General features: G+C 42.6%; 1 protein-coding gene across 1 annotated transcript in view; it reads right to left on the minus strand.

Annotated features, from left to right (window-relative positions):
* Positions 1–24,883, minus strand: part of LAMA1 (laminin subunit alpha 1) — a 3,417,884-nt gene that overhangs the window by 1,888,296 nt on the left and 1,504,705 nt on the right. The gene's annotated exons all lie outside the window — the stretch shown is intronic.

Consider the following 24,883-nt stretch of genomic DNA (forward strand, 5'->3'; position numbering starts at 1 on the left):
CCTAATACTATGGTTCCTTTGCAAGTTTTCTCCAGTAAATTCCAACCACCTTTTGCCTTTTTATCTGTACCCTTACTTGCAGTCTTCCTTATTGGCAATATCTCCTTTCTCCATTCCCATGTTGACTTAGTCCTTAGAATACTTTCTACATCTTTATAAATATACATACATACATACAAATATTTCAAGCACGGGCATTAATGCCCTTCTAACTTGCCAATATACTAAAAAAGAAGTTATGTACCTACCATATCCTTCCATATTTGTGTTCTTCATCTCACCTTCCTTCTTGCTGTTTGGGTTCGGAGCCGATCCTCAGCTCCAACTTGGCCAATTTACTATAGCTCGATAGCTTTTACTGACTCGAGGCTAACCCCTATCCCAACATGCCTAGCGGTAGCTACACAGATCTCGTTTGTAATAGCCCACACTAGACATACACAGTAAAAAACAATTTTCTTATTAGGCTCCTAAGCATTTAAGATAGGAAGGAAAGAGGAACAAAACAAGGTATGGTTAACCAACCTGGTATGTCAGCAGGAAACTCAACCAATGTAACCAATAAAGGAACTCCTCTGGAACCTCCAGGAACGGGGAAGGAGGGGGGGGACGCAAGAAGGAAAGCGAGATGAAGGACAAGAAACATGGAACGTTATGGTAGGTACATAACTTCTTTATGTTATGTTGTCCCATCTCACCTTCATTCTTGCTGGTTAGGACCGCGTCCCCAGAACCTGGTTCTTGGGTGGCTCACTGGAACAAACTCTTCAGGACCGTGGAACCAAAGGATGCCCTATTCCGGGAGACCGCATCCACTTTGTAATGAGTGATAAAGGTATGAGGATTTGCCCATGTTGTTGCTGCACAGAATTAATCGAAAGGAAATTTAGCTTGGAAGGCAACAGAGGTGGCTAAGGCCCTGGTTTAATGTCCTCTGGGCCTTCCTGGAAGCGTCTTTTTACGCAAATCATTTGAATAACTGATTGTAAGGCAGCCGCGGTGGTGCAGTGGTTAGTGTTGCCGCCTCACAGCAAGAGGTTCTTCAGTTCGATCCTTGGCTGGGGTGCCTTCTGTGCGGAGTCTGCATGTCCTCCCTGTGGTCGTGTGGGTTTCCTCCGGGTGCTCCCGTTTCCTCCCACATCCCAAAGACATGCTGTAGTTGGATTGGATACTCTAAATTGGCCCAAGGTGTGAGTGTGTGCGTGCGTGTGTGTGCCTTCCATGGAAGGTTGGGCGCAGGGCTGGCAACTCGACACCGTACAAACTCCACTGCCAATCATGAGCGGACAGATGACCCACTGTGGCGACCCCTGACCGGGAAAAGCCGAAAGAAGAAGATTTGAAAAACTGATTGTGTTCAACAGCCATTTTGATAAGGTCACTTTTGAAACTGGATAACCTTGTTTATCGTCAGCAAAAGATACAAACAATTGGTCTGATTTTCGGAGGTCTTTGGTCCTGTGTAAATAAAAACGTAATTGTCTATGAACATCCAATTGATGGAGTCTATACTCTGCCTTGTTGCCGTAATTGGGGAAGAACACAGGAAGCTCAATGGACTGATTTAAGTTATACTCTCAACATACCTTTGGCAAGAAGGAAAGACTGGACCTTTTTGAAAATTGAGGTACGGCGGGCGAACAGACAAAGCATGTAATTCAGAAACCAGTCTAGCTGAGGTTATAGCAACCAAGAAGAGGGTTTTCCAAGACAGAAATTTCAGAGGACAAGATTCTGCTGGTTCAAAAGGTGGCAGAACCATAGAAGCTAAAACCAAGTTTAGGTCCCAGGTGGGGGAGGTTCTCTAACCGGTGGCCATAAAAGAGTTGTACCTCGTAAAAATGCTCTGCACAACTTATGGGACATGACGTTAGAACCTAAGTCTCCTACATGAAAATTGGATATGGCAGCAAGTTGGACCCTAACAGTAGCTACAGCTGCCCCTCTTTTGAAGGTTTTGGCCAGAAATTAAGGAATCCCGTGAACAGGAGCAGTGAAGGGATCAGTGTCACTACTCTTCGACCAATAACAGAACTTCTTCCATTTGCTAGTGTAAATCTTCCTGGTAGTGGGCTTGTGAGAGGACACTAGGATGTGCTGTACAGCCGGGGAGATGTCTGGGAGCCTGGCGAAGACTGGAAGTGAAGGAACCAAGCAGTCAGCTTGAGAGTTTGGAGGGAAGGATGGAGCCCGCCCGACTGATGCATCAGGAGGTCCGGAACTGGGTCCAGTACCCAAGGCTCCACAAGAATATGATGGTGAAGAAATGGAAACCAAATCTGCTGAGGCCAGTAAGGAGCAATAAGAATGAGTCTGCAACCCAGCGACTTTCCTTTCTGAAGTACCTTTGGAATTAAAGGGAAAGGTGGAAAGGCATATTAGTCCCAGAGGTCAATCATGAACAAGTGCATCCCTGGATGACTGTCCCAGAGGGGAGATTAGGGCAAAGTAGCTGCTGCATTTGTTGTTTAGGGGAGTGGCAAAAAGATCGCAGCATGGCTGGCCCCACTTGCGAAAAATCAAGTCAGCAACTTCTTAAATCAGGGATCACTCGTGAGGTATGAGGATAGCCCTGCTGAGCCTGTCCGCTATCACGTTCGATTTTCCGGGAATGTGCATCACAATCAGAAAATGTTGGGAAGACATCGCCCATTGCCATACTCAAAGCGCCTCCTGACACAATGGGTAAGATCTGGTTCCGCTCTGCTTGTTGATGTACCATACCACTGACATATTATCTGTCTGTATTGCAATGGTCCCAGTAGGTAGAGAGTCTTGAAATGCTTGAAACGCCAGAAGCACCACTCTCATCTCTAGAAATTTGACATGCAAATGGTACTCGTGAGGTTGCCACATTCCTTGGACAGTCCATCCCAGACAATGCCCCCCCCCAACCGTATCTGGGAAGCGTCCGTGGTCACTGTGGCTACAGGATGGGGGTCTAGAAAGGGTCTGCCCAGTGATAATACACATTCAGACTGTCTTATACATGTATTAATGTGGACAGCGATTCTCAACAAATATGAACACTAAACTGTTATACTGACTGCCTTATACATGCATTAATGTGGACAGCGATTAGCAACAAATATGAACACTAAACCATTATACTGATAAAACACATTCAGACTGTCATACATGTATTAATGTGGACATTGATTATCAACAAATATGAACACTAAACCGTTATACTTATAATACACATTCAGATTGTCATATACATTTATTAATGTGGACAGCGATTACCAACAAATATGAACAATAAACCGTTATACTTATAATACACATTCAGATTCTCATACATGTATTAATGTGGACAGCAATTATAAACAAATATGAACACTGAACTGTTATACTGATAATACACATTCAGATTGTCTTGTATATGTATTAATGTGGACAGCGATTATCAATAAATATGAACACTAAACCGTTATACTGATAATACACATTCAGATTGTCATATACATTTATTAATGTGGACAGCGATTATCAACAAATATGAACAATAAACCGTTATAATACACATTCAGATTGTCATACATGTATTAATGTGGACAGCAATTATAAACAAATATGAACACTAAACCATTATACTGATAATACACATTCAGACTGTCTTATACTTGTATTAATGTGGACAGCAATTATCAACAAATATGAACACTAAAGAGTTATACTGATAATACACATTCAGACTGTCTTGTACATGTATTAATGTGGACAGAGATTATCAACAAATATGAACACTAAACCATTATACTGATAATACACATTCAGATTGTCATATACATGTATTAACGTGGACAGCGATTATCAACAAATATGAACACTAAACCATTATACTGATATTACACATTCAGACTGTCTTATACATGTGTTAATGTGGACAGTGACTATCAACAAATATGAACACTAAAGAGTTATACTGAAAATACACATTCAGATTGTCATATACATGTATTAATGTGGACAGCGATTATCAACAAATATGAACACTAAACCGTTATACTGATATTACACAGACTGTTGTACATGCGTTAACGTGGACAGTGATTATCAACAAATATGAACACTACACCGTTATAATACACATTCAGACTGCCTTATACATGCGTTAATGTGGACAGCGATTATCAACAAATATGAACACTACACCGTTATAATACACATTCAGACTGTCTTGTACATGTATTAATGTGGACAGAGATTATCAACAAATATGAACACTAAACCGTTATACTGATAATACACATTCAGATTGTCATATACATGTATTAATGTGGACAGCAATTATCAACAAATATGAACACTAAAGAGTTATACTGATAATACACATTCAGATTGTCTTGTACATGTATTAATGTGGACAGAGATTATCAACAAATATGAACACTAAAGAGTTAACGATATTAAACATTCAGATTGTCATATACATGTATTAATGTGGACAGCGATTATCAACAAATATGAACACTAAAACGTTATACTGATATTACACATTCAGACTGTCTTATACATGCGTTAATGTGGACAGTGATTATCAACAAATATGAACACTAAACCGTTATACTGATAATACACATTCTGACTGTCTTATACTTGTATTAATGTGGACAGCAATTATCAACAAATATGAACACTAAACCGTTATACTGATAATACACATTCAGACTGCCTTATATATGTATTAATGTGGACAGAGATTATCAACAAATATGAACACTAAACCGTTACACTGATAAAACACATTCAGACTGTCATACATGTATTAATGTGGACAGCAATTATCAACAAATATGAACACTAAACCGTTATACTGATATTACACATTCAGACTGTCTTATACATGCGTTAATGTGGACAGTGATTATCAACAAATATGAACACTACACCGTTATACTTATAATACACATTTAGACTGTCTTATACATGCATTAATGTGGACAGTGATTATCTACAAATATGAATACTAAACCATTATACTGATAAAACACATTCAGACTGTCATATACATGTATTAATGTGGACAGCAATTATCAACAAATATGAACACTGAACTGTTATACTGATAATACACATTCAGACTGCCTTATACATGCATTAATGTGGACAGCGATTATCTACAAATATGAACACTAAACCATTATACTTATAATACACATTCAGATTGTCATATACATGTATTAATGTGGACAGCGATTATCTACAAATATGAACACTAAACCGTTGTACTGATATTACACATTCAGACTGTCTTATACATGCGTTAATGTGGACAGTGATTATCAACAAATATGAACACTAAATCATTATACTGATAATACACACACAGATTGTCATATACATGTATTAATGTGGACAGAGATTATCTACAAATATGAACACTAAACCATTATACTGATATTACACATTCAGACTGTCTTATACATGCGTTAATGTGGACAGCGATTACCTACAAATATGAACACTAAACTGTTATACTGATAATACACATTCAGACTGTCTTATACATGCATTAATGTGGACAGCGATTATCAACAAATATGGACACTACACCGTTATAATACACATTCAGACTGCCTTATACATGCGTTAATGTGGACAGCGATTATCAACAAATATGAACACTACACCGTTATAATACACATTCAGACTGCCTTATACATGCGTTAATGTGGACAGCGATTATCAACAAATATGAACACTACACCGTTATAATACACATTCAGACTGCCTTATACATGCGTTAATGTGGACAGCGATTATCTACAAATATGAACACTACACCATTATAATACACATTCAGACTGCCTTATACATGCGTTAATGTGGACAGCGATTATCTACAAATATGAACACTACACCGTTATAATACACATCCAGACTGCCTTATACATGCGTTAATGTGGACAGTGATTATCAACAAATATGAACACTACACCGTTATAATACACATTCAGACTGCCTTATACATGCGTTAATGTGGACAGCGATTATCTACAAATATGAACACTAAACCGTTATACTGATATTACACATTCAGACTGCCTTATACATGCATTAATGTGGACAGCGATTATTAACAAATATGAACACTACACCGTTATACTGATAATACACATTCAGACTGCCTTATACATGCGTTAATGTGGACAGCGATTATCTACAAATATGAACACTGGTGTTTTTTTCCAAAGTCTGATGTATAACAGTCTTCCTTTGTTTCTTCTAATTTATGATTGTCTTTGGTTTTCTGAAGCTCGGTGGTCCTGGGAAACTCAGTGTTCTTGCATTATCTGAAACTCGGTGTTCCAACTTTATCTTGCTTGATGTTTCAGTTTTTTATCTTGTTGACGTCTTTCCAACCACCATCTCCACGGCCTGTCCCTGTCCTGGTTTGCTGGTAGGATGTCCTCTGTTTAATTCCACATTCACTGATGAGTGGGTCCCTTTCCCGGTCCTGGTTTGCCGGTACGATGTCCTTTGTTTGATTCCACATTCACTGATGAGTGGGTCCCTCTCCTTGTCCGGGTTTGCTGGAAGGATGTCCTGTGTTTGATTCCACATTCACTGATGAGTGGGTCCCTCTCCCTGTCCTGGTTTGCTGGTAGGATGTCCTGTGTTTGATTCCACATTCACTGATGACTGGGTCCCTCTCCCTGTCCTGGTTTACTGGTAGGATGTCCTGGGTTTGATTCCACGTTCACTGATGAGTGGGTCCCTCTCCCTGTCCTGGTTTGCCGGTAGGATGTCCTTTGTTTGATTCCACATTCACTGATGAGTGGGTCCCTCTCCCTGTCCGGGTTTGCTGGTAGGATGTCCTGTGTTTGATTCCACATTCACTGATGACTGGGTCCCTCTCCCTGTCCTGGTTTACTGGTAGGATGTCCTGTGTTTGATTCCACATTCAGTGATGAGTGGGTCCCTTTCCCTGTCCTGGTTTTGCTGGTAGGATGTTGTGTGTTTGATTCCACATTAACTGATGAGTGGGTCCCTTTCCCTGTCCTGGTTTGCTGGTAGGATGTCGTGTGTTTGATTCCACATTCACTGATGAGTGGGTCCCTCTCCCTGTCCTGGTTTGCTGGTAGGATGTCCTGTGTTTGATTCCACATTCACTGATGAGTGGGTCCCTTTCCCTGTCCTGGTTTGCTGGTAGGATGTCCTGTGTTTGATTCCACATTCACTGATGAGTGGGTCCCTCTCCCTGTCCTGGTTTGCTGGTAGGATGTCCTGTGTTTGATTCCACATTCACTGATAAGTGGGTCCCTCTCCCTGTCCTGGTTTGCTGGTAGGATGTCCTGTGTTTGATTCCACATTCACTGATGAGCGGGTCCCTCTCCCTGTCTTGGTTTGCTGGTAGAATGTCCTTTGTTTCATTCCACATTCACTGAAGAGTGGGTCCCTCTCCCTGTCCTGGTTTACTGGTAGGATGTCCTGTGTTTGATTCCACATTAACTGATGAGTGGGTCCCTCTCCCTGTCCTGGTTTGCTGGTAGGATGTTCTTTGTTTCATTCCACATTCACTGATGAGTGGGTCCCTCTCCCTGTCCTGGTTTGCTGGTAGGATGTTCTTTGTTTGTGTCCACATTCACTGATGAGTGGGTCCCTTTCCCTGTCCTGGTTTGCTGATAAGGATGTTGTGTGTTTGATTCCACATTCACTGATGAGTTGGTCCCTCTCCCTGTACTGGTTTGCTGGTAGGATGTCCTGTGTTTGATTCCACATTCACTGATGAGTGGGTCCCTCTCCCTGTCCTGGTTTGCTGGTAGGATGTCCTGTGTTTGATTCCACATTCACTGATGAGTGGGTCCCTCTCCCTGTCCTGGTTTGCTGGTAGGATGTCCTGTGTTTGATTCCACATTAACTGATGAGTGGGTCCCTCTCCCTGTCCTGGTTTGCTGGTAGGATGTTCTTTGTTTGATTCCACATTCACTGATGAGTGGGTCCCTTTCCCTGTCCTAGTTTGCTGGTTGGATGTCGTGTTTAATTCCGCATTCACTGATGAGTGGGTCCCTCTCCCTGTCCTGGTTTGCTGGTAGGATGTCCTGTGTTTGATTCCACATTCACTAATGAGTGGGTCCCTCTCCCTGTCCTGGTTTGCTGGTAGGATGTCCTGTGTTTGATTCCACATTCACTGATGAGTGGGTCCCTTTCCCTGTCCTGATTTACTGCTAGGATGTTGTGTGTTTAATTCCACATTCACTGATGAGTGGGTCCCTCTCCCTGTCCTGGTTTGCTGGTAGGATGTCCTGTGTTTGATTCCACATTCACTGATGAGTGGGTCCCTCTCCCTGTCCTGGGTTGCTGGTAGAATGTCCTGTGTTTGATTCCACTTTCACTGATGAGTGGGTCCCTTTCCCTGTCCTGGTTTGCTGGTAGGATGTCCTTTGTTTGAGTCCACATTCACTGATGAGTGGGTCCCTCTCCCTGTCCTGGTTTGCTGGTAGGATGTTCTTTGTTTGAGTCCACATTCACTGATGAGTGGGTCCCTCTCCCTGTCCTGGTTTGTTGGTAGGATGTCCTGTGTTTGATTCCACATTCACTGATAAGTGGGTCCCTCTCCCTGTCCTGGTTTGCTGGTAGGATGTCCTGTGTTTGATTCCACATTCACTGATGAGCGGGTCCCTCTCCCTGTCTTGGTTTGCTGGTAGAATGTCGTTTGTTTCATTCCACATTCACTGAAGAGTGGGTCCCTCTCCCTATCCTGGTTTACTGGTAGGATGTCCTGTGTTTGATTCCACATTAACTGATGAGTGGGTCCCTCTCCCTGTCCTGGTTTGCTGGTAGGATGTTCTTTGTTTCATTCCACATTCACTGATGAGTGGGTCCCTCTCCCTGTCCTGGTTTGCTGGTAGGATGTCCTGTGTTTGATTCCACATTAACTGATGAGTGGGTCCCTCTCCCTGTCCTGGTTTGCTGGTAGGATGTTCTTTGTTTCATTCCACATTCACTGGTGAGTGGGTCCCTTTCCCTGTCCTGGTTTGCTGGTAGGATGTCCTGTGTTTGATTCCACATTCACTGATGAGTGGGTCCCTTTCCCTGTCCTGGTTTGCTGATAAGGATGTTGTGTGTTTGATTCCACATTCACTGATGAGTGGGTCCCTCTCCCTGTCCTGGTTTGCTGGTAGGATGTCCTGTGTTTGATTCCACATTAACTGATGAGTGGGTCCCTCTCCCTGTCCTGGTTTGCTGGTAGGATGTTCTTTGTTTGATTCCACATTCACTGATGAGTGGGTCTCTTTCCCTGTCCTGGTTTGCTGGTAGGATGTCCTGTGTTTGATTCCACATTAACTGATGAGTGGGTCCCTCTCCCTGTCCTGGTTTGCTGGTAGGATGTTCTTTGTTTGATTCCACATTCACTGATGAGTGGGTCCCTTTCCCTGTCCTAGTTTGCTGGTTGGATGTCGTGTTTAATTCCGCATTCACTGATGAGTGGGTCCCTCTCCCTGTCCTGGTTTGCTGGTAGGATGTCCTGTGTTTGATTCCACATTCACTGATGAGTGGGTCCCTTTCCCTGTCCTGATTTACTGGTAGGATGTTGTGTGTTTAATTCCACATTCACTGATGAGTGGGTCCCTCTCCCTGTCCTGGTTTGCTGGTAGGAGGTCCTGTGTTTGATTCCACATTAACTGATGAGTGGGTCCCTCTCCCTGTCCTGGTTTGCTGGTAGGATGTCCTGTGTTTGATTCCACATTAACTGATGAGTGGGTCCCTCTCCCTGTCCTGGTTTGCTGGTAGGATGTTCTTTGTTTGATTCCACATTCACTGATGAGTGGGTCCCTTTCACTGTCCTGGTTTGCTGGTAGGATGTCCTGTGTTTGATTCCACATTCACTGATGAGTGGGTCCCTATCCCTGTCCTGGTTTGCTGGTAGGATGTCCTGTGTTTGATTCCACATTCACTAATGAGTGGGTCCCTCTCCCTGTCCTGGTTTGTTGGTAGGATGTCCTGTGTTTGATTCCACATTAACTGATGAGTGGGTCCCTCTCCCTGTCCTGGTTTGCTGGTAGGATGTTCTTTGTTTGATTCCACATTCACTGATGAGTGGGTCCCTCTCCCTGTCCTGGTTTGCTGGTAGGATGTTCTGTGTTTGATTCCACATTCACTGGTGAGTGGGTCCCTTTCCCTGTCCTGGTTTGCTGATAAGGATGTTGTGTGTTTGATTCCACATTCACTGATGAGTGGGTCCCTCTCCCTGTCCTGGTTTGCTGGTAGGATGTTGTGTGTTTGATTCCACATTCACTGATGAGTGGGTCCCTTTCCCTGTCCTGGTTTGCTGGTAGGATGTCGTGTGTTTGATTCCACATTCACTGATGAGTGGGTCCCTCTCCCTGTCCTGGTTTGCTGGTAGGATGTCCTGTGTTTGATTCCACATTCACTGATGAGTGGGTCCCTTTCCCTGTCCTGGTTTGCTGGTAGGATGTCCTGTGTTTGATTCCACATTCACTGATGAGTGGGTCCCTCTCCCTGTCCTGGTTTGCTGGTAGGATGTCCTGTGTTTGATTCACCATTCACTGATGAGTGGGTCCCTCTCCCTGTCCTGGTTTGCTGGTAGGATGTCTTGTGTTTGATTCCACATTCACTGATGAGTGGGTCCCTCTCCCTGTCCTGGTTTACTGGTAGGATGTTGTGTGTTTAATTCTACATTCACTGCTGAGTGGGTCCCTCTCCCTGTCCTGGTTTGCTGGTAGCATGTAAAATGGGAATGGAAGGGCCTCACCGTCTCAGCAGATTACACTGTTTCCTTTGATTCTGATAAGATCAAAAGGCTGTAGGTTCTAGTCACATACCAGGTGTTTGGATCCATGTTTCAACACTAATGCTGTAGCGGAGAGGGTCTGTACCGATGAGGTACTATCCTTCAGATGAAACGTTTAACTGACCTCCTATCTGTTTAATCTGACAGCAGCTCAGGTCGAGTAGAAGATTCTATGACACTGATCAAGAACAGTGGGGACTTTTATTTTTGATTTCTTTATATAAGAATCATAAAAAATAAATATATCAACTCAAACATACAAAAGAAACAGTTTCATTTTCCTTTTGTCACAGCCTATTACAATGAAAATTATATTTAGTTTACTGCCTGTAACACATTTCTTGTATAAGCAGGACTCGCATCTCTCTACAAACCCATTCATATAGTAATGCTTCTCTTGTCACTTTATTTACTGAGAACATCTACGTTTTCATATTTGCAAAAATAAAATGCTGTACATATTTAGCCAAGTCTTACAACTTGCACTTTCAATGTTTTTATTGTCCTCGGCTCCAGAACGTTATTGTTCTTTCACGTGTGTTGCTAACTCTTCATTACACCCTATTTCCTTCACAATGTCTCTTTGTGTCTGTACTGGATATTTATTATGAGCAAAGCCTCCGCGCACATTCCCACTGACTTATTGCTTCACTGCTGTTTTCCTTCTTTCCATAACAGCTGCCTTTCTGTTTACATCCAATCAGTATGAATGGCTATACCTAGTGCAACTAACCACGTGAAAAGCAAGAGAACAAGCAGACAGATAAGATGTAATGTTCTGCCTCTGCAGGTGAATCACGTTACTGCAGCTAAGACAATGTGTAGCTGTTATATATGTTTATTTGCTCGTTGTGGTGATGTGCTGTCCATAGTATGTGTTTACACTACAAACACATGTACATATTATCTTAGTAATTATTTTATTAATAAATACTCTTGTATTATTTTACATGGCCGAAAGATCTTAGATTTTTCCTCATATGAGCAAGTTATTGCAGTTTGCATGTCATTTTATTGATATCTCATATGAGCGTTAGTGACATACTAATAAAGCATTGTTTGCCCACTTGCTTTTAGTTTGAAGGCATTCCAGTCTATCCCCAAGCAGACCGCTTTTGGGAAATACTTGAGAAGTACAAAGTGACCACATTTTACACAGCCCCCACAGCAATTTGAATGTTGATGAAATACGGAGAAGAACCAGTGAAAAAGTAAGAACTTTCCTGATCTCATTAATTTTATGCTTTTATTAAAGATTTACTTGCAAAATCATTCCAGTATGAGTAATATTTCCTAGATGTTTCTTGGAACTGGAGGACAGCAAAATAATATGCAACAAGTAAAACAAATATAAGTAAAAATATTCTAGCAAGTTGTGCCTTCTCTAAATAAACTTATTATTTCATGGACAGAGTGACCTCTTGGTTATCTGGCTCATCTCCTTGATGAGATATCATCTAGGTGGAGTCTGGATGCCGTCTGTCTACCTACATGAGTTTTTGCTTGTTACTGTGGTTTCTTCCCACATACCAACGACATACTGATAGGCAAGCTGCCTGTCTTCTAAATTGTTCGTAGATGTTTTTGTACTGTGTAAATGTATACAAGCATGCCTGCATCCTGTGGTAGAAGGACATCCAATTCAAGACTGGTTTTCTATCTAGCTTATGCCTTTTGACTGCCAAGACAGGTTTTGGTTCCCCTGTGACCATAAAGAGGATGATATAGGTATCTAAAAATAACTGAATATATTACATTTGGAAAATGACAAACAATGAAGCAATGAAGACAACAGAGAGGAAAAAAAAGAAAGCATATAAAATGGAGAAAAAAAAAGATTTTACCAGTAGGGATGACTGCAAGTAGGGCTAATAAAAATATGCAAGAGGGAGCTGCAATTTATTGGAAAAAATTAACAAAGGAGCCAAAGTATTGGGAGCAAATAACTAGGGAATGAAAATCTATACATAGAGTAGAACAAGGATAAATAGAAGCTTGGACTGCAGGCTGGAAACGACCTTCCCTACTAAGGATTGATAATTGAGTGTAAGCAAAGACAAAGGGATAGAGGAGTGACAGCGAAGGAGCATCTCTAGCTGAGTTTATAGTTGAGTGTACAACAGAACCACTAGTTATAAGGATGATTAGCAGGGCATATAAAATAATGAACGATAACTATAAAAATCAATCAGAAGAGTCAGAAAAGACTGGGGAATGGAGTGGCCACAATAATGGGAGGAATTTTTTATACTTCTCAAGTATGCAACAAAATCTAGAAAGTCTAGGATTTTTGCTTGGAAATGTTTGCATAGGCATTTTTATAAACCAAGTAGACTTCAAAGAATTTTTCCTCTGGTAGGCAGCAGTTATTGGGACGTGTGATAGGAAAAAGAGGAATTCTTGGGAACATGCTTTTTGGGAGAATTTAATGAGTTGGTAGATTAAAAAAAATCCTACAGGCTTTGTCAGAAATGTTGGGAGAACAAAATTATTTTAACTAAGAAAATTAGTTGTTTGAACTGAGAAATAAAAATTGAATTGCCTAGACACAGTAATGCCCGAAGTTTAATGTTGTTGGCTGACAAAAAAGCAACTACTAGAAAATGGAAATCAAAAGCTAAAGCAACAACAGAATTACTGAATGTTGTAAAGCAGATAAAAGAATTGGAGATGGGATGCTTAGAAAAAATAAGGAGCAAACTACATGGAAATAACTGGAATCCGTGAACAATATTTGTAGAATAATGTTCAGGAGGAGATGTTAAAAGGAAGGCAGAATTTGAGCAACCTAAGTAATGCTTAACTGAGAAATTAAATAAACCATTTATGTATAATGCATGAAAAATAAAAAGCAATCAAACCATTGCATATATTTTTCAACTGTATGTGTACCCAAGTCACTGTGTAATATGATATGTATAGTTATATGTAGATATGTATAGTTAATAAAGGGGTAACCATTTGAAATGTCAGCGCGTTTTGTGAGTTCTGAAATGTGGAGATTGAATGGCTGAAAATTTGGACTTACATATACCAAGACTGCCATTTCTCTGAATTATTCCATTTTGTTCATGCGTGAATGGGCGTACCTACGTTGAAGGTTGTGCGTCAGGGCTGGTAACTCGGCACGTAAAAATCAACTACCAATCATTAGCGGACCGGAGTTCCGCTGTGGCGACCCCTAACCAGGAAAAGCCGAAAGACACAACAACATTCCATTTTGTTCATGATATATATATATATATATATATTCACAAGAGTGAAGGGCTTGCCTCGCACATTAGGGGGTGCAGGGGCAGTTGCCTTTTGGCAAAAAAAAAAGTTTTAAGGAGGAAAGTGACGTTGAATATTTTCAGTCTTTTTTCCTGCATGTTAGGGGTCAGCATTTGGAGTCCAGCATTTAAAAAGGGAGCCTAATAAATGCGTTTAAAATATAATTAGTAGTATAGAGGCGTTGGTAGAGGAAAGTGAAACAACATGAGTGGATAGAACACCTCCTACCACATCATTGCTAGCTACAGGTCCCCCACCATGAACCAGGAGAAGCACACCTCCTACCACATCATCGCTAGCTACAGGTCCCCCACCATGAACCAGGAGAAGCACACCTCCTACCACATCATCGCTAGCTACAGGTCCCCCACCATGAACCAGGAGAAGCACACCTCCTACCACATCATCGCTAGCTACAGGTCCCCCACCATGAACCAGGAGAAGCACATCACCTACCACATCATTGCTAGCTACAGGTCCCCCACCATGAACCAGGAGAAGCACACCGCCTACCTGGACTTGCTAGAGTCACTCTGTACACAGTCAAACACCTTGGTCATGAGAGATTTCAACTATCCTTCCATCGACTGAGCAACTTACACGAGCACAAACACAATTAGTTCCTGGATTCTGTTAATTCAGTTGCCCTGGAACAGTTGGTCTGCACCCCCACAAGGGGCTCAGATGTCCTAGACCACCATTGAATTCAGTCATTAGGCCAATCGGATTCAGTAATTCTAAGACCAATAATTTAAGCAGTGTAATCAAGCAATATATTCCATCATAAGTCCCTGTATACAAAAACTCAACCAATAAAATCTATTAAGATAAGGATCCAATGAAATCACTATAAACAGCACTTTAACCAATCAAAGCTAGCGCATCAGAAGCTATAGCGTATGCATGTCAAAAATTAGCTTAGTTACTCAGATGATACAACCAATCAGTATGTTCCATAGAAAGGCTCAACCAATAAAATTCACTGGTCATAGCACTACTTCCGATAGACATTAGTGCATCAAAAACACAAGACAGACAAGAGAGACAAACCACCGTACTAGGTCCTTTTTGCAAGATTCCATGAACGAGATCATGTGTGACATTGGTAAATCCTGGAAAGACCACTGAGCAAAAACAAGCCACTGCAGAATCCGCATGTGGAAGCGTGCCAAAGGAACTAGTGTAACTGCAGCAGCCATTGAACCCAAGACTTGTAAAACTTCTCTTGCCTGAACTCATGTCTTTCTTATGAGAAACAAAACATGTTGACGAATGGCTGACACCCCGTCTAGAGGCAGTTTTGCTATCATGCTTCTTGTATGTAAGTCTGCCCCTATAAAGATAACGGACTGACAAGGCAGACTTTTCACAGTTTATGGTGATGCCTAACTGGGAACAAGTTTGGATTGTGTAGTCCTATGCTTTGATCAGTTAATGCTTGGTGATAGCAGTAAGGAGCCAGTCGTCTAGATATGGAAAAACCTGGAATCCTAGACACCTCAGGTGAGCCTTGACCACTGCCATACACTTGGTGAACACCCTGGGGGCTGTGGTGAGACCAAAGGGAAGGGCTCTGAAATGATAATGACAGGCTCCCAGCTGGAAACGTAGGAATCTCCTGGATTGCCTGTCCATTTTTATGTGGTAGTATGCATCCTGGGAATCTATGGAGCACATCCAATTGTCCTGACCCAAGAAGGGAAGAATGGACTGCAGTGTTACCATAAGGAAGTTCGCCTTTTTTACTGATTGGTTTAGCTTGCTGAGATGCAAAATGGATCTCAAGTCCCCTTTTTGGAACTAAAAAGAACCTTGAGTAAGTTCCGGATCCGATTTGGTCTGTGGGGACTTCCTGGATGGCTATTTTTTTCTAGCAATCTTTGGACCTCTAGGATTGCGTGATCCCGAAGACTGGGTGGAACATCTGGGATAGAACGTTTTTCTTTGGGGGGGGGGGGACTAAGAAGAAATACTGTAACCGCTGGATATTATCGACAGTACCCATGTTTCTCTCGTGACAGACTGCCAGGCTGCTGGGTACAGTGACAGTCTGCCCCCGACTGCCTCCAGAGGTGGACAGCCGGCCCTCCCTTCAGGAGTGCTGGAAGGGCCTAATGGAGAAAGTATCTCTGTCACCCTGCTGTTGCAGACCCCCTCTGCTGTGAGGGCGGCATCTTCCGTTATTTCCCCCTCTGCCCCTGGGGAAAAATCTACACGTGTCAGGCGAAGATCCCTGGGATTTTCGGAACCACATCTTTCCACTCTTCTGATCTTTAGGATAGGGTCTAGATGGAGTGGAAAAATGGACTCCTACGGCAGAAAGAGTCTGGCCATCCTGTTCACACCCGGTGAGAGTCTCTTTTATCTGAGGCCCGAATAACGACAAGCCGTCGAAGAGGCTGTTGGTAAATGAAGACTTAAAAGGTTCCACAAACTGACAAAGGCTTATCCAGGAGTGTCTCCGCAAAGCTACTCCGGTACCTGCTGCCCTACTCGTTCCATGCGCCGCATAAGAAATGAGCCTCATGGAGGAGTTAACCAACAAGGTCAAGGTCGTAAGTTGGGAAGTTGCCCTGTTCGCAACCCCCTCAGCTGTAGGATCTTGCAGGGCATCTCCTAGCTCCTTCAGGAGATCCCTCTGAAGTCGTGTGAAATGAGACAAGTAATTCAGTGACCAGAGAGTAAAGGTCGCTGAAGAAAACATATGCTTCCCATACCTGTCCATCATATGAGACTCTTTGTTCAGCGGATGGACAGATGAAGAAGTTTTGCAAGTTCTTTCTTAGTGGCTGCTGCCACCACCATGGCATCAACAGGGACCCCTTTGGAAAGGAAAGACTTATCCTCGGGAGCAGTAATAAATTTATTCGGTCTTGGAAAGTCCAATTGTGTACACTTACCATAAATGTAGATGTTCGAGTGTATTAACTGTTGCAATCATTATATTTGGGTAATCTGCTGGCAGGTTGCCCTCAGTCGGCCTGAATAACAAAGTCTTGAGTCCTGCGTCAGTTGCTGTCTCCTCTTCCACGACGCCAGGTCGTCAGGGGTATAAAACATGCAGCCGACACCATTTTATTCAATTTTTCTTGCCCCAGATGTCAGGTGCCCCCCAAATGGGGAGCAAATATATACATATATATATATATATATATATATATATATATATATATATATATATATATATATATACATATATATATATATATATATATATATATATATATATATATATATATATATATATATATATATATATATATATATATATATATATACATATATATAAAAAATATATATATATATATAAATAAACAGCAATATATGTAAATGCACTTTTAGCAACATAAACTTTACCTTCATCTAAAAGCAAATACACCACAAAGGCTTTAGAATATAGTGAAGGAAAGAGAAGTTATAGAAAAGGGGGATGGCGGGTGGGTAACCCGGACTGCAACAGTGAATACACTCGAACATCTAAATTTATGGTAAGTGTACACAACTGTACTATGTTCTTCGTGTTTCACTGTTGCAGTCATTACATTTTGGTAGAATCCCAAAGCTAAAGATGGGAGGATGGAACTAAATAGCATTAGGAGCGGCTATAAGGCCCTGCAGAACTGCAATGGCAAAGCCTGCCCTGGATTTGGAGAAGAGAGGCAAATGATAATGCTTTGTGAAGGTATGAACAGAGCTCCAAATAGCAGCTTCTAGAATGTCTTTGGTTGGAACTCCTCTGAGAAAGGCTGCTGAGGTAGAGGCAGCCCTGGTGGAATGTGACCCGATTCCCTTGGGCACAGGTTTACCATGGTGCAAGTAGCAGAAACGAATGCAGTGGCTTATCCACTTAGAAACAGTCTGCTTTGATATAGCCTTCCCCTCTGCCCTTGAAGCAAATGCCACCAGTAGTTGCTTAGACCTTCTTAGAGATTTGGTCCTGTTTAAGACGAATCTTAGCTGTCTGTGTACGTCCAATAAATGCAGAATCCACTCCCCCTTGTTCTGCGGATTTGGGTAAAATGTTGGCAGGTGAATTGTTTGGTTAAGAGCCACACTGGATACCACCTTAGGCATAAAGGAAGGATTGGTCCTGAGGGACACCCTGTCCGGGTAAAATGTAATAAAAGGCTCCACAGCCATGAGAGCCTGTAGTTCTGAAACCCTTCTTGCTGAAGTGATTGCCAAGAGGAAAGCTGTTTTCCAAGATAAAAATTTTATATCCGCAGTAGCTGCAGGTTCAAAAGGAGGCAAGGGGAGTTTTTCCAGCACAAAATTGAGGTCCCATGCAGACAAAATTGAGGTCCCATGCAGTAGTTGGTGATCTTCTGGGAGGCCTTAAATTTTTGGCCCCTCTAAGATACTGTTTTAGGATGAGAAAAGAGGGGAAGCTCCGTGTTGTAATGAGCCGAGATGGCAGAGGCATTGATTTTTATTGAAGAAAAAGATAGGCCCTTGTCAAGCATCTCAGTCAAGTATTGTAAAATCTGAGGGACATTTGGTTTTGCTGTGTCCGTTCCTTGTGCTTGGTTCCAAGCACAGAATCTATTCCATTTATCAGCATAAGATTTTTCTAGTACTAGGCCTTTTGGCTTCCAAAATGACATCCATCACAGATTTACTGAGAGGTGTTGTTTGAATAATTAAATGATCAGTCATGCTGCAAGGTTCAGAGTTTGGAGCTGAGTGTGCAGAATTTGATTGTTCTCCTGAGACAGTAGATTAGGTATTTGAGGCAAGTACCACGGAGGGAGTTGAGACATACTCCTTAGAATTGGGTACCAGTGCTGGTGAGGCCAGTCTGGAGCAATCAGGATCATTTTTGTTCTTTCCTGTCTGACCTTTAGCAAGACCTTGGAGAGAAGAGGCAGAGGGGGAAAGGCATAGACTGACAGGTTTTTCCAACTGAAGGATAGGGCATCCACTGTCCATGCTTGTCTGTGATAAGTCCTTGTGCAGAATTTGTCCAGTTGATAATTTTGGGGAGAGGCAAATAGATCTATGTCTGGGCTCCCCCATTTCTGTGTTAACATGCTGAAGATTCATGGATCCAGTTTCCACTCATGCAGGTCCATAAGATTTCTGCTTAGGTCGTCTACCAGAGTATTTTGTTTTCCTGGCAGGAACTGAGCCTGAAGATGTACTTGGTAAGTCAAAGCTGTGTTCCACAATGCCATGGATAGTCTGCAAAGGGGGTAGGAATGTGTACCCCCCCTGCCTGTTTATGTACCACATAACCATAGTGTTGTCCGTCTTTATCAGTAGTTGTCCTGGATGAAGTAAGTCCTTGAAGGCTGTCAGAGCATTCTGAACAGTTAGCATCTCTTTCTGGTTGATATGCAGATGCATTTGTTTTGGGCTCCATATGCCCTGAATGCATCTCCCCACCAGGTGGGCCCCCCAAACATAGTCTGATGCGTCTGTAATTAGGGTCTGGGTAGCAGGGGGCAGAGTGAATGACAGTCCCTTGTTTTGCTGACATGTCTCTGCCCACCAAAGAAACTCCTGTTGTAGGCAGGGAATGAGAGGAATCATTGTTTATAGACTGTGACAATGTTGACTCCATAAACTTTTTAGGTACCACTGAAGTTTCCTCATATGCAGTCTTGCATATGGAATTAGTAGAATGCATGATGCCATGAACCCCAAAGCCTGCAGAATTTGTCTTGCAGATAACTGGGTTTTTGTTGCCATCTGTTTGAAGTAAGTTGCCAGTTGCCTTTGTTTGTCTGACGTAAGGTAAGCCATCTGGGCAGTTGTATTCAAGCTTGCACCCAGGAATGTAATTATTTGAGAGAGTACCAGTTGGGATTTCTTTTCGTTTATTGTGTACCCTAGGCATGTTAGAAGCCTTTTCACAAATGCCAGATGCTGAAGAAGAATGTCCTTGTTCTCTGCTTGAATGAGAAAGTCGTCCAGGTAAGAATAAATGTGTATGTTTCTTTGTCTGCAAAATGCAATTACTGGTGCCAGGCACTTTGTAAAGACCCTGGGCGCAGTAGATAAGCCAAAGGGCAGTGCAGAGAATTGGCAATGCAAAAAACCTGCCTTGAAGCGGAGGTATCTTCTGCATGATTCCCTTACTGGGATATGCAGGTATGCCTCTTTTAAGTCAAGAGTCACTAACCAAGAGTTCCTGCCCAGCATAGGCAGTAGCAGTTGTAAAGTCAGGATTTTGAATTTTGGAATGTCCAGGAACGTGTTCAAAATCGATAAGTCCAGTTTTGGACGCCATGCATTGTCTTTTCTGGGTACCAGAAAAAGTCTTGAATAAAAACCTTGTCTTTTTTCCTGTTCTGGTACTGGTTGAATAGCCCCCATATCCATGAGGGTCGTAACTTGTTTCTGAGCCTCTACCCATTGATTTTGTGGCAGATCTGGCCAACCGTTTGGAATTGGCAAAGTATGGAAATGAAATCTGTACCCCTGGGATACTATGTTTAATACCCACTTGTCCTGGGTAATTAACTGCCAATTTTGAGCATGAAGTGCTAATTTTCCCCCCAAGGGGGCTGCCAAAAGATAAGTGCTTGGTGAGGGTAGAGGGAAGTCATTGAGACTGCTTACTGTAGGGTTGTGCTTTGTTTCCTCCAGATTTGGAGGTGGAGGCACCCCATTGCTTTGACCTGTAAGAACCCTGCGACTGGTATCTAGAGCCTTTTGAGCGCCTGGATTTGCCTTGAGAGGCTCTGTTGGACACAGGAAAGGACCAATTTTTAGTAGGCCAGTGCCTACTGAACCTGGGTGGCTGCACTTGTAAGAAATCTTTTACAGTTTGCATAGATGTAGCTTTGTCTTCCACTTTCTTTAAAACCTCTTCTGCCTTATTACCAAACAGAGTATCATGCTGTAAAGGGGCATCCAACAATTTAGCTTTAACATGATCAGGCAGATTTTGCTCCTTAAGCCAGGCATGCCTTCTAATCACAGATCCAGTAACGGCGGCCCTGCAAGAGGCCTCCAAGGAATCAAAACCACATTGCAAAGTATGATTTCCAACCTCTTCTGCCACATGCAATAATTCCTATAATTCTTTATTTTCCACACAATCAGAAATCAACATCATTTTCTGTTTTAATAAGCCCAAAACATGCTGTTGATATTTAAGCATATGAAACTGGCAGTTTAAGGCCCTAATTGCCAAGGTTGCAGACATATAAACCTTCTTTTCCCATCTATCCAGCGCCCTGGAATCTCTATCAGAGGGGGTAGGATTTTTGGCTGTAGGGGCCTTTACACCTTTGGGACCCTGTGAGATAGTCTCTGGATCAGCAGCAGGATTTTTGAATAGAAATTTGTGGGAGTCAGGAACCCTGTAATATCTGTTTGGCTTATTAAGAGCCGGAGGTAGGGAATCAGGAGCCATGCTTGATTCCGAAAACACATCATCAACAATGTCTAATACTGGAGGTATTGCCAAAGGCCTATGCTGAGGAAGAAGAAGGAAATCCCTAAGCCTCTTTTTTGATTCAGAAAATTCCTGATTCTCTCAATGAAAATGTTCCCTTAAAGTATGCAAGGTTTCTCCAAAAGAATAATCCTCAGGAGGAGATGCAGATGGGATGGATTCTTCTGCATCTGAATCCTCACAAGGTAGAATAGAAAATTCCTGATCAGAAGAGGAATCAGAAGAAATGGAAACCTGATCTGAAGATTCATAATCAGTGTCTTGCCTAGGCCTCTTAGCGGGGGGTTGGAAACCCCTGATCAAGGTAATTAAGTCCACAGCAATTTTGATCATATGTTTTTTAGGCATAGGGGCCTGAGTATGTGGCTCATGCGTCAGTTTTTTAGACTTAGAATATGTTTTTGATCTTGTTTTTGAAGCTGGCGTCGGATTTATATAAAAATGTTGAGGCCTGAAAACACCCTCAGAAGCCGGGGCCTGCTCAGCGGCTCCGGACCCATCCAAGGAAGAGACATCCGCGGGTTCAATACTCTGAGAATCTCGTGGCATACCGGACTCCGCATGGGTCTCAGTAGAGGCCTGCGACTCAAAAGTAGCGGGTATCAGGGGCTGTGAAAGCGCCTCACTGAGTACCGGCGAACTGGCGACTGGCTTAGGAGAAGCTTTGTCATTGGTTTTGGACCTCGACGGTCTGTCTCTGTCTTTTCCTTTGCATTTTTTGTGAACTTCGGTAGTCGGACTGCTAACCGATGACATTTCAGGGTAATTAAATCTGGATCCAAAATATTCTGAAGCAAAAATATACCAACGCTTAATAGTGCGTTGGTTAAATCTAGCACAAAACCGACAGCAAGGCACGTTATGATCTGGGCCTAGGCAAGGAATACAGTACAAATGAAAATCCTTATGAGGTATTTGCTTCCCACAAGAAATGCAATTATTAACTTTTACTGACATCGGTAAGGAGCAAGAAAAAGTTTCCCCAATGGGGTACTTAGCTTTAGTTGAAGACTTCGGTTCTGAAACTCGAATGCGAAAATTTTAGGAGTCGGCCGACCAGCACTTGCGAACTGCTTCTGCTTCAGGCACCGCGCGGCAAGAAAGACTAAATAAAATTGCATCGGCTGCATGTTTTATACCCCTGACGACCTGACATCATGGAAAAGGAGACAGCAACTGACGCAGGACCCAAGACTTTGTTATACAGGCCGACTGAGGGCAACCTGCCAGCAGATTACCCAAATGTAATGACTGCAACAGTGAAACACGAAGAAAGTACAGTTTTGTACCTACCATAAATGTAGATGTTCGAGTGTATTCACTGCTGCAGTCATTACACTTGGGTTATCCTGTCGTCAGGCGGTCCCGCAGTCGGCCAGAGTTCCAAAGTCTTGGTCCGGCGTCGGTTGCTGTCGCTTCTTCCCTGACGTCAGTGCGCCAGGGGTATATAAGATGCAGCCGACGCCATTTTCTTCAGTTTTTCTTGCCCCAGATGTCAGGTGCCCCCAAATAGGTAGGCAATACATATTGTTAATAAAACATACATAAAAAATAAAAACAATACCTTCAGTTACAAGCAAATACACCACATAGGTTGTATAGGGTAGAAAGATATACATAAGTCCCAGCTAAGAAGTGGGGATGGAGGGAGGGTAACCTGGACTGCAGCAGTGAATACACTCGAACATCTACATTTATGGTAGGTACAAAACCGTACTATGTTCATCGTGTTTCACTGCTGCAGTCATGACACATGGGTTGAATCCCAAAGCTGAGGTAGGGTGGCTGGGTCTGTATAGGACTCAGGGTGGCTATGAGGCCCTGCAGAACTTCAGTGGCAAAGCCAGCTCTGGATTTAGAGTAAAGAGGCAAGTGGTAATGCTTGGTATAGGTGTGCACTGAACTCCAAGTTGCAGCTTCCAAGATATCCTTGATAGGTACTCCTCTAAGGTAGGCAGTTAAAGTGGCTGTTGCCCTGGTGGAATGTGGCCTAATGTTGCCAGGTACAGTTTTTCCATGCTGTGTGTTGCAGAAATGGATACAGTGTCCTATCCACTTTGAAATGGTCTGCTTTGAAATAGCCTTTCCCTGTAATCCTGCCGCATATGCTACAAACAATTGCTCAGTTTTCCTGAAAGCTTTTGTTTTGTCCAAGTAGAAGCGTAACTGCCTGTGTATGTCCAATGAGTGCAGAAGTCTGTCCCCCTTACTCTGGGGATTTGGATAAAATGTTGGCAAGTGAATAGTTTGGTTAAGAGCCACACTGGATACCACCTTTGGCATAAATGTAGGCTTTGTTCTTAAGGAAACCCTGTCCTGATGAAAAATGATGAAAGGTTCCACTGCCATTAGTGCCTGTAACTCTGAGACTCTTCGTGCTGAGGTTATTGCCAGAAGCAGAGCAGTTTTCCATGATACATATTTTAATTCTGCTGAATTGGCTGGCTCAAAAGGAGCTAAAGTTAGCTTTTCCAAGACAAAGTTGAGGTCCCAAGTTGGTGTTGGTGCTCTCCAGGGCGGTCTTATGTTTTTAGCCCCTCTGAGGTACTGTTTTAATAATGGATGAGAGAAAATAGGAGGATCCGTGTTGTAATGAGCTGAGATGGCAGAGGCGTGGATCTTAATGGATGAGAAGGATAGGCCTTTGTTCAGCATCTCAGTTAAGTATTGTAATATCTGAGGAATATTTGGAACAAGAGGGTCAAAGCTTTGAGCCTGGTTCCAGGTGCAGAATCTCTTCCACTTTTCTGAATAGGATTTCCTGGTGCTGGGCCTCCTGGCCTCCAAAATAACATCCATAACAGCTTTAGAGAGAGGTGTTGGCTGCTTGGCTAAGTAATCTGCCATGCAGCCAGGTTTAAGGTTTTGAGCTGACTGTGCAGGATCTGATTGTTTTGTTGAGTCAGAAGATGAGGAATTTGAGGTAAAATCCATGCTGGGCCTTCAGCCAAGTTCTTTAAGATTGGGTACCAGTGCTGGCGAGGTCAGTCTGGGGCAATCAGGATAATTTTGGCCTTTCTTGTCTGGATTTCAGGAGTACCTTTGAAAGGAAAGGCAGTGGTGGGAAGGCATAAACTTTTAGGGTTTTCCAGCTGAACAAGAGAGCATACACTTTCCATGCTTGTTTGTGGTAAGTCCTTGTGCAGAATTTCTGTAGTTGGCAGTTCAGAGGGGAGGCAAAAAGATCTATATCTGGGCACCCCCATTTTTGTGTTATCATGCTGAATACTTGTGGATTTAATTTCCACTCGTGAGGATCCATGATGTTTCTGCTTAAGTCGTCTGCCAGAGTATTTTTCTTTCCTGGCAGGAATTGTGCTTGCAGATGAAGTTGGTAGGTCAGTGCTGTGTTCCACAAAGTCATGGCTTGTCTGCAGAGGGGATAGGAATGAGTACCCCCTTGCTTGTTTATGTATCACATAACTGTGGTGTTGTCCGTCTTT

This window comes from Protopterus annectens, chromosome 3.part1 (assembly GCF_019279795.1).
Source record: "Protopterus annectens isolate FY-2018-M chromosome 3.part1, PAN1.0, whole genome shotgun sequence".
Taxonomy (NCBI): Eukaryota; Metazoa; Chordata; order Ceratodontiformes; family Protopteridae; genus Protopterus; species Protopterus annectens.